Genomic DNA, 9474 nt, shown 5'->3' with positions numbered 1-9474 from the left:
TATGTCCCAGTTATCAGTCTTTGAACTGCTAGCTCAGCTAGGGGCTAGTGCAGTATCCCAAACTTTAAGCATCCTTGTACCATTTTCTCAAAATTTAGCCTTAGTACCACCATCCTTAGTCTAAGGATGGGAGACAGTCACGTGACAATGTTTTGTTTGTTTGTTTTGAAATTTCGCACAAAGCTACTCGAGGGCTATCTGTGCTAGCCGTCCCTAATTTTGCAGAATAAAACTAGAGGGAAGGCATCTAGTCATCACCACCCACCGCCAACTCTTGGGCTACTCTTTTACCAACGAATAGTGGGATTGACCGTCACATTATAACGCCCCCACGGCTGGGAGGACGAGCATGTTTGGCGCCACTCGGGCGCGAACCCGCGACCCTCAGATTACGAAGCGCACGCCTTAACGCGCTAGGCCATCACGTGACAATGTACAAAAAGAGAAAACAATTGCCAGAAGCTTATGAACTTTGTTAATATTGTCCACTGAAAGTAGGCCCGGAATGGCCAGATGGTTAAGGCACTCGAATCATAATCTGAGGGTCGGTTCGAATCCCTGTAACACCAAACATGCTCGCCCTTTCAGCCGTGAGGTCGTTATAATGTTACTATCAATCCCACTATTCGTTGGTAAAAGAGTACCCCAAGAGTTGGCGGTGGGTGGTGATGATTAGCTGCCTTCCCTCTAGTCTTACACTGCTAAATTAGGGACGGCTAGCGCAGATAACCCTCGTGTAGCTTTGAGCGAAATTCAAAACAAACAAACGAACAAACCATTAAATGTAAATGTAAAGTAATAATCATTGCATTCAAATCTACATATGTACCTGGAAATAAATAAAGTGATGATTGTTCAATGCGAGGGGTGGAACTGCTTGTTCTCAGAGGGTAAGACAGTGACATCTTGCTCGATGTTGGTGAGCTTAAAACAAAGATGCGATTCCATGTCAATAAGACGATTTCGGGTTCGAGGGCAAAACGTTTTAGGGTGAGTATCCCAACTAATTTCTTCCCCTGCCAGGTACCACCGTTGATACATTATGCACCACACTCTGGGAAACACTGACCTAGTTTATACTGAGGCATTCTAAATTTGCAGATGTCTATGAAACCTTCACAAAAACAAACAAATTGTTACTCTACAAAGCCTTTTCCGACGAATCATATTCATACACATAGATCACAATGATGTGTTAAGATCGGATATTTATAATTTCCAATATGAGGATATCCTTGAAAAACAAAGGCATATTTTGAGACCCAAAACCACCCAGAAAGAGACCTGCAGCAAGTCGTACCCCAGCCGTGGTAAACAAATTGTAATGTCTTGTAATAGGTGAGAACATGAACACAAAAATCAGTGGCAAAAAGCGTTTATGTACTCCAGGCGGCAGTAGCAGCATAATCAAGAATCTTAACCTAGAAGAACCACATACCTCGTGTGTACACAAACTGCTTCCATGACATATCTATTCACCCACTACATACCTAAAGAAGCTAAAGAATGAAACGAGAATTAATGCTCTTCCATAACAAGAAATGTTAGGGTAGTTACTGGACACAATATCGGCAAACTTCTGTGTGATCAGACTGTTAAAACGGAGATTGGGAGACTGATATATTCATATACTTGATAGATTATAGAAACGATGCAGGGAAGAGTGGTGTGCTTTAGACATGAATAGTTTACTTCGGGGTCTCCTGCAATGGAACCTACTCTACATCCTTACATGGCTATTATCAAACTGTAAGTTCCTCAGATAGAGCATTACTAGGCTTAATAGCGTTATTATAAACTTTCCAATCTATTTTGACATAGACCTAGAGGATGAATAGAGGGAAAATATATTTCTCTCTCTGAAATTACTTGCGTCTTTTCATTTTGCAGGTCTTCTTAGTTCTAAAAGTCTTTTTGCAGTCTTTCATGAGGTAGTCAAGCCGTATTGTAGTTCACTGGTTTATGTGCTATCTTTTAACATTTCAGCAATGTTTGAAGTGGGGTTATCCAAATATACTGTATTATTACTTTTAAACGATGTAAGAATGCGACAATCATATCTGCCAACTGCATTTTGATGGTTAAGGAACATTATATACAATGCTCTAAAACAGGGGTGTGCAACATTTTTCGTCGGTGGGCCATATAACCAACTTCATCAATCAAGCGGGGCCACTTAAAAAACAAGCTTATTCGTGTACATGCACAATAAATTAAAAAAAATTCTCAAAATGCAAGCAATAATATTTTATATTTTTGCATGAGTGATCATTTTAGTGCGACACTTGAAATTTAGAGTCCTTGCAGAGCTTGTCAATATCAGCTTTGACAGAAGTGGTTGCCACTCTTAACTGACTGGTCAAATGTTCATCAGTCAGCTGACTTCTACATTTGGTTTTGATGAGCTTCATTTTGGAGAAAAATTGCTCACAGCAGTAGGTGCTACCAAAAAGGGAGGCAATTCTTTGTGCATGACGGGACAAATTGGGAAACTTTTCACGTACACAGAGTTTGTAAAAGTCTAGCAAACTGTTTTCAGAGAATTTCCTTTTAGTGTCCATGTCAGCCTGCAGTTCAATGAGTTCCATTTGGCAATCATCAGGACTGTCTTCCACTGCCAAATCAAAAGGTTGAGCGAACAATTTCAATCTAATTTCAGTTTGTCTGAAATCTGGAAATCTGTTTGCAAACTCATCACGCAGCTTTTGTACATTGGTTCCATATTTGGTGCAATCCAGATTAGGAAATTCCTGTTTCCTGGTTGCAAGACATGTAAAATGGGTCAATATGGCTCTTCTCAACTGAACCTGGAAAAGTTCCAATTTCTTCTCAAAAGCACAAATATGCTCAAACAACTTATTCACAAGTGACTTTTCCCTTGTAGTTTTAAGTTTAAATCAGACAGATGCTGTGTAATATCTGTGAGGAATGCTAAGTCATTCAGCCAGTTCTCATTGCTCAAGAAGTCCACATTCTGACGTTTGCTCTCCATGAAGAACTTAATCTCCTCTCGCAGATTCCAGAATCTCTTCAAAGTAGCAGCTCTACTAAGCCAACGTACAGCAGAGAAGTACAAAACATCTGAATAATCACTGTCCAGCTCATCTAAAAAAGTTTTAAATTGTCGATGATTTAATCCTCGTGTTCGAATATAATTTACGCATTGGACGACATTTTTCATGACTTCTGCAAAATCCAGAACTTTGGTGCACAAGCTCTCTTGGTGAATAATGCAATGGCTTACAACTACGTCTTGTGCTCCAATTGCAGTTAGAAATTTCTTGGTGAATCCATTTGTCCTACCTGTCATGGAAGGAGCACCATCTGTTGTAACACCACATAATTTATAAGGATTCAGTTCAAACTTTTCTACAACCTTAAGCACTTGTTCACAAATATCCTGTCCTGTGGTTGTGGAGGAAAGGCTTGCCATATCTAAAACTCTTCGAAAACATCAAAGCCTGCAGTAACAGCTCTGATGAAAATGACAAGTTGGGATGTGTCATTGATATCAGTGCTTTCATCCAAAGCCAGACTGAAAGCTTCACACGAATTCAATCTCTCTTTCAAAGTTTCTTTGATGTCCTCTGAAAGATCTTTTGTCCTGCGTGAGACAGTAAAGCGGGAAAGGCTAGTTTGCTCCACCAAATACTTTTCTCTGGACATGCATATTCTGTGAATATTGTTAAACAATTTTAATAAATTCTCCATCACTGAAAGGCTTTCCCTTTTCTGCCATACATTCACAAAGCTTAAAACTCAGTTTTATCACCAGTTCTGAATTTTTCTTGAAAGTGGTAAAAACACCTTGTTGCTTTTCAATGGATGTTTTAAATGTTCAATTTTGTCCTTTCGTGCCTGACCAACAATTTCATCAAACTGGGAGGAGTGCTTAGTTGCGTAATGTCGCTTAATATTGTACTCTTTCATGACTGCAATTGTAGTTTGACAGACGAGGCAGACAACACCTTGATTATGTGGGACAACAAGATATTTTGGGCACCATTCACTGTTGAATAACCTTCCCTCATCATCAATTTTCGTTTCTTAACTGCTGACATTTTACTAGCCCTGAAATCAAAACAAAAATTATTCTCACGAAAATAGCAAAGTAGAAAAAACATAGAATTTATTTACACATGGAACCTCTTATAGACAGAAACACATGTTTCTAAATTGGCATCCGATCATAGCCTTCCGGTACTTAAATTAATTGAGAATAGCAAAATACAGTGTGACCTCGCCTATTCGCGGTTCGCCATTCGCGGCCCCGCATATTCGCGGGTTATGCGCGAACTGCGTTTTGTAGGTCACAGAGACAGAAAGGGCTTTTCGAGGAGATTTCTGTTGTATTTACTCAATCAAGCCGTTTTATCAATTGTCGTCTTCACCAAACAAGATTGGACTGCTATTGGCTGACTGCCTCAGCTTCCCCAACAACGCAAACGGCAAAGCACAGCCCGGTAACGCACGGTACAATTTAGTGAAATACATAACAGTATGCAATATTGCTACATTATTACTGCATCAATGAGTATAAGTATCATTAGTGTTTGGGAAGCATTTCATATAGTATATAATCGCATACATATACGTTTTAAAACTGCGTCCAATATTCGCGGTTTTCGCTATTCGCGGGAGGGTAAAGAACGTAACCCCGCGAATAACGAGGTCACACTGTACATAGAATCAGATGCATCTGAAAGCAAAAATTTTAATAAATTCAGTAAAGTCACAACAATATGCTAAATAATAATCAATTTACCTTCAATCTCTTGTAGTAACTGTAAAAGGTAATAAAATTTTCACCAATAATGAATGACGGACAGCAGAGGTTAGGGAAAATTGTCGCCAGCGGGCGAAGGCGAGGTTCTGGACATGACGTTGAGTCGTAGACAATAGTGCTAGTGCACGTCACCTATTCATGCCCTAAGGAGGCCGACCAATCGAATTCGGCCTGCTCCTCTCTAGCAAAGATAATTTTAGAAGTTTGTCGAGTCGAAGCCTGGGAATCCCGTAGGATCGATGCTTTTAAAAATATTCCATTTGCGTTGGATTACAGATCAGGCCACATGATTAGATTACAACAACTAGGGCCACACTAAATGGCTTGGCGGGCCGGGTTGTGGCCCGCGGGCCGCCTGTTGCACACCCCTGCTCTAAAACATGGAAAGCGAAGCGCTATAATGATACATTCATTGTTTTTTTCGTTTGCTTGTTTTTAATTAAACATAAAGCTACACAATGGGACCTTTTTGTCTCGCCCATGCGTGTATCTAAGCTAGTATTATAGGGTTATAAGCTTTCATACTTATAGCTGAGTCATCGTAAAATCTTCGTTTGCTGATGTGTTTTTCAATCTGGTACTGCTATAGGACAATGTCTGTACAGATACTGACACAACGTGGTTAGGCTTACGTGCATTATTTATTTCGTTTGTTTGTTTTGAATTTCGCGCAAGGCTACACAAGGACCATTTGCACTAGCCGTCCCTAACGTAGCAGTCTAAGGCTAGTCATTACCACCCACCGCCAACTCTTGGACTATTCTTTTACCAACGAATAGTGGGATTGACAGTCACATTATAACGCCTCCACGGATGAAAGGACGAGCATGTTTGGTGATTTGAACCAGCAACTCTCAGTTTACTTCCCTTCCCCCCGTTTCCAAAACACACACCTGTGTTTTCCTTTCAAACAATAAATAATACAATTGTTTAACGCTTGAGTCATTGATAAATAAATGTATATTTTAATATATTTAACTTCTAGAATTAAGATCAATTTTAACGCAAACATTAATAATTCATAATACAATTTTGAAACAATTTAATAAGACCTTTGTCAACTACGTGTTAAATTCATTTTTAAATATATATATATACATACATATAAAACCAATAGCATCGCATGCTTTCTAGATTTCCTAATCGTTGATAAATAAAAATATCACTTAAGAGTTCAACTTTAATTACAATAGTAAAACGACGTTGCCAAACTTATAAGAAAACCGTGTATTTAAACGTAAAAAAAATAATTATCACTGATTCATTTCTTTTAGCTACAGATAAGAGTAAAATTATTAATAAAAGGTATCTATCTAATATCGATACATAATGATATGTGATGTTTCTTCAAAAGGAAATAACGATTTTAATTTAATTCTACATTTCACAAATAAATAAATAACAATAAATAAATTCACAATAAATGTGATACAGGGTACAAAAATGCTTAACTTACAACTAATTGTGTAAAGAATAAAATAGTAATAACCATAGAGTTCCCCGTTGATACAGCGGTAAGTCTACAGATGTACAGTGCTAAAATTCGGGGTTTAGATTCCCCTTGGTGGACTCAGCAGATCGCCCCATATGGCTTTGTTATAAGAAAAACAAACATACACAATAATCATACATTTGAATCCACGTTCTCAGACATACATAAAATAGTAGTAGATGATGGTTCGAAAGTAATGTCGTTAAACACATAACGCTGTGATTTATCTTGTTCATAAACTTCGAGTTACAATTTTGTTTCAATCCTTAGTGCTAAAATTTACCAGTAACAATACTGGTCCCTTTGGGCACGAGCTAGTAAACTACTACAGAAGTTGTTAACGATATATGCGAAGGCCACATGTTTTTAATGGTCATTTATACATTTAACACTGGACTGAGAAAAACTCGATATAATTAAAGTCTGAGAATGAATAATTCTAAATTATTATTATTTTATTTTCTTCCAAGTGAATAGGCTCGGCATGGCCAAGTGTGTTAAGGCGTTCGAGGGTCGCGGGTTCGAATCCCTGACACATCAAACATGCTCGCCCTTTCAGCCGTGAGGGCGTTATAATGTGACGGTCAATCCCACTATTCGTTGGTAAAAGAGTAGCCCAAGAGTTGGCGGTGGGTGGTGATGACTAGCTGCCTTCCCTCTAGTCTTACACTGCTAAATTAGAGACGGCCAGCACAGATAGCCCTCGAGTAGCTTTGCACGAAATTCAAAACAAGCAAACAAACAATCCAAGTGAATAATATGTTTCCATATTCACTTTAGAATTCAACCACTAAATGGGCATCCTGAACTCGTACAGTAACAAACACGTTTTATTCTATGCAAATAACTATAAATACTCATTTGTTTCATGAATTAGTTTTAAATTTTCGTCGATAATATAGCGGATACAGAGGTATTGAATAAAATACAGATGTTGCATGACTATGATTAAACTATTATTTATTAACTGAATGTCATTAAATTTCAACCTCAGTACATTAGGATTTCTATTATCTTCAACAAAATTATAAATTACATACTTCATGGTATCGTAGAGGTTTAAGTTTTTGTAAAACGGAAATCTTAAGATAAAATGGAATATATATATATTATGAGATTTTATCACAGACAAAGAGATCCAAAATGAAAGTCTTAAGGTAAAATGGAATATATATCAATTATGGGATTTTATCACAGAAAAAGAGAATTAAAATAGAAATCTTAATGTAAAATGGAATATATATATATTATGAGATTTTATCACAGACAAAGAGAACCAAAATGAAAATCTTAAGGTAAAATGGAATATATATCAATTATGGGATTTTATCACAGACAAAGAGAATCAAAATAGAAATCTTAAGGTAAAATGGAATATATATCTATTATGGGACTTTCGCATGAACAAAGAGAAGCAAAATGAAAATCTTAAGGTAAAATGGAATATATATTTATTATGGAATTTTCACTGACAAATAGACGTATGAACATAATAAAGCTCAAGCCTAGAGATTTCATTCATAAATCTCAACGTTGAATAACAATAAAAGTTTTGACTGGATTTATCTTCGTTCTGAAGATAGTTTCATTTACTTCAGCTTTTTGCTTGTTTGATTGTTGTTAAGCGCAATGTTACATGAAGAGCTATCTGTACTGTACCCACCACGGTTATACAAACCAGATATTTAGTGTTATAAATTCTTATACTTACCATTGTGCCACTAGAGAGAGGGTTTTAGTACCGAATTTATTCATAATTTTTTCCCCCTTTCAAACTTTTTTTTTTACAGATTTAATTTTGTATGCACGTGCTCACGTAAACTGACATTCAACTGTGTATCATCTTACCGTGTCTTGTAAAATTAAAATTACTCATCTCTCCTGCAAAGTTTCCTGATTTTGCTTTCAGTTTGAACTTTATATCTAGAATCTACACAATCCACTCCAACTGGGAAAAGAAAACGTTGATATCATGTTAGTAAGTTAGATTTTCAAGGAAAATTAGTGTTTTCTCTTTTCTCAAGTGCATGAGTATCCAGTCCCTTTTCTATGGCAACCATGAATCAGTTCAGGTGCAAAAGATTAGTTTAAAAAGTCACTAAATTAGTGTAATAGTCTCTGTCCATGTGTAATCAATGTGGTTTATCTTGACGTCAGAGTAAATTCATCTGTTCAAACCACAACTCACATAGTGATCCGACAAACCAACCATGAAGACCAAGGAGCTTTCTAAACAGGCCAGGAATAAAGTGTTAGAGAAACATAGATCAGAAGAAGTTACAACAAGAAAATTTCAAGCCTGCTGATTATATCTTCGAGTATGGTGAAGTCCATCATTAAGAGTGGAACGTGCTTCATACCAGCCATTCATTACCTTATAAAGCCACCCTTCCAACCGCAAAGGCTTAACAGGGAACTGATTATGGATGCTACTGTAAAGTCGACAGTGACTTTGAAATATTTGTAAAGTTCCATACCTGAGATTGAAGTCGGTGTTCGTAGATTGACAGTATCCTGGTCCCTACATAAAGCTAGTCATGTGATTAAAGTGTCATAGCGACATATCACTTCCAACCGTGTAGTTCTTTCTTTACTGCCCTCCACCAGTAGCGCAGCGGTATGTCTGCGGACTCACATCATTAAAAACCGGATTTCGATACCAGTGGTAGGCAGAGCACACGTAGCTCTCTGTGTAGCTTTATGATTAATTACAAACAAGAACAAATGCTACTTTACTACTATTATCTAATCAGCAAATTTCAATTTATACTTTTCTTGCAGGTTTTGCTGACATTCAACCTCCTTCACACGGAACAATGTTAAACTTCATCACCAGAGTTTTGAATTAAAAACATTGTTTACATTACTTGCATTTCACCAAAATGTGACGTTATGTGGGTTAATGCTTCTGCAAACCACCGCAATTATAAAAATATAGAAGCAGTAAAGAGTTAAAATGACGTAATGTGTCCTCCTAAATTCAGAGTATGTATATGTTCTCCGTTCAAACAATGTATGTTTTAAATCACAGGTGAAAACAAATTGTGTTTAGACAAAACACACGTCGAAAAGTATTCATAGGTAAAGGACTCAAACATACATTTGGTATATTCAACCTGAAATGTAACTTGGCTACACAGCCAGGTCAGAAACCCTGAGTTTCTACCAGTGCCATTCCTAATATAGAAAGAGAACT

Source organism: Tachypleus tridentatus, chromosome 13 (genome assembly GCF_004210375.1).
Source record: "Tachypleus tridentatus isolate NWPU-2018 chromosome 13, ASM421037v1, whole genome shotgun sequence".
In the NCBI taxonomy this organism is placed as follows: domain Eukaryota; kingdom Metazoa; phylum Arthropoda; class Merostomata; order Xiphosura; family Limulidae; genus Tachypleus; species Tachypleus tridentatus.
This window is presented reverse-complemented; position numbering follows the sequence as displayed.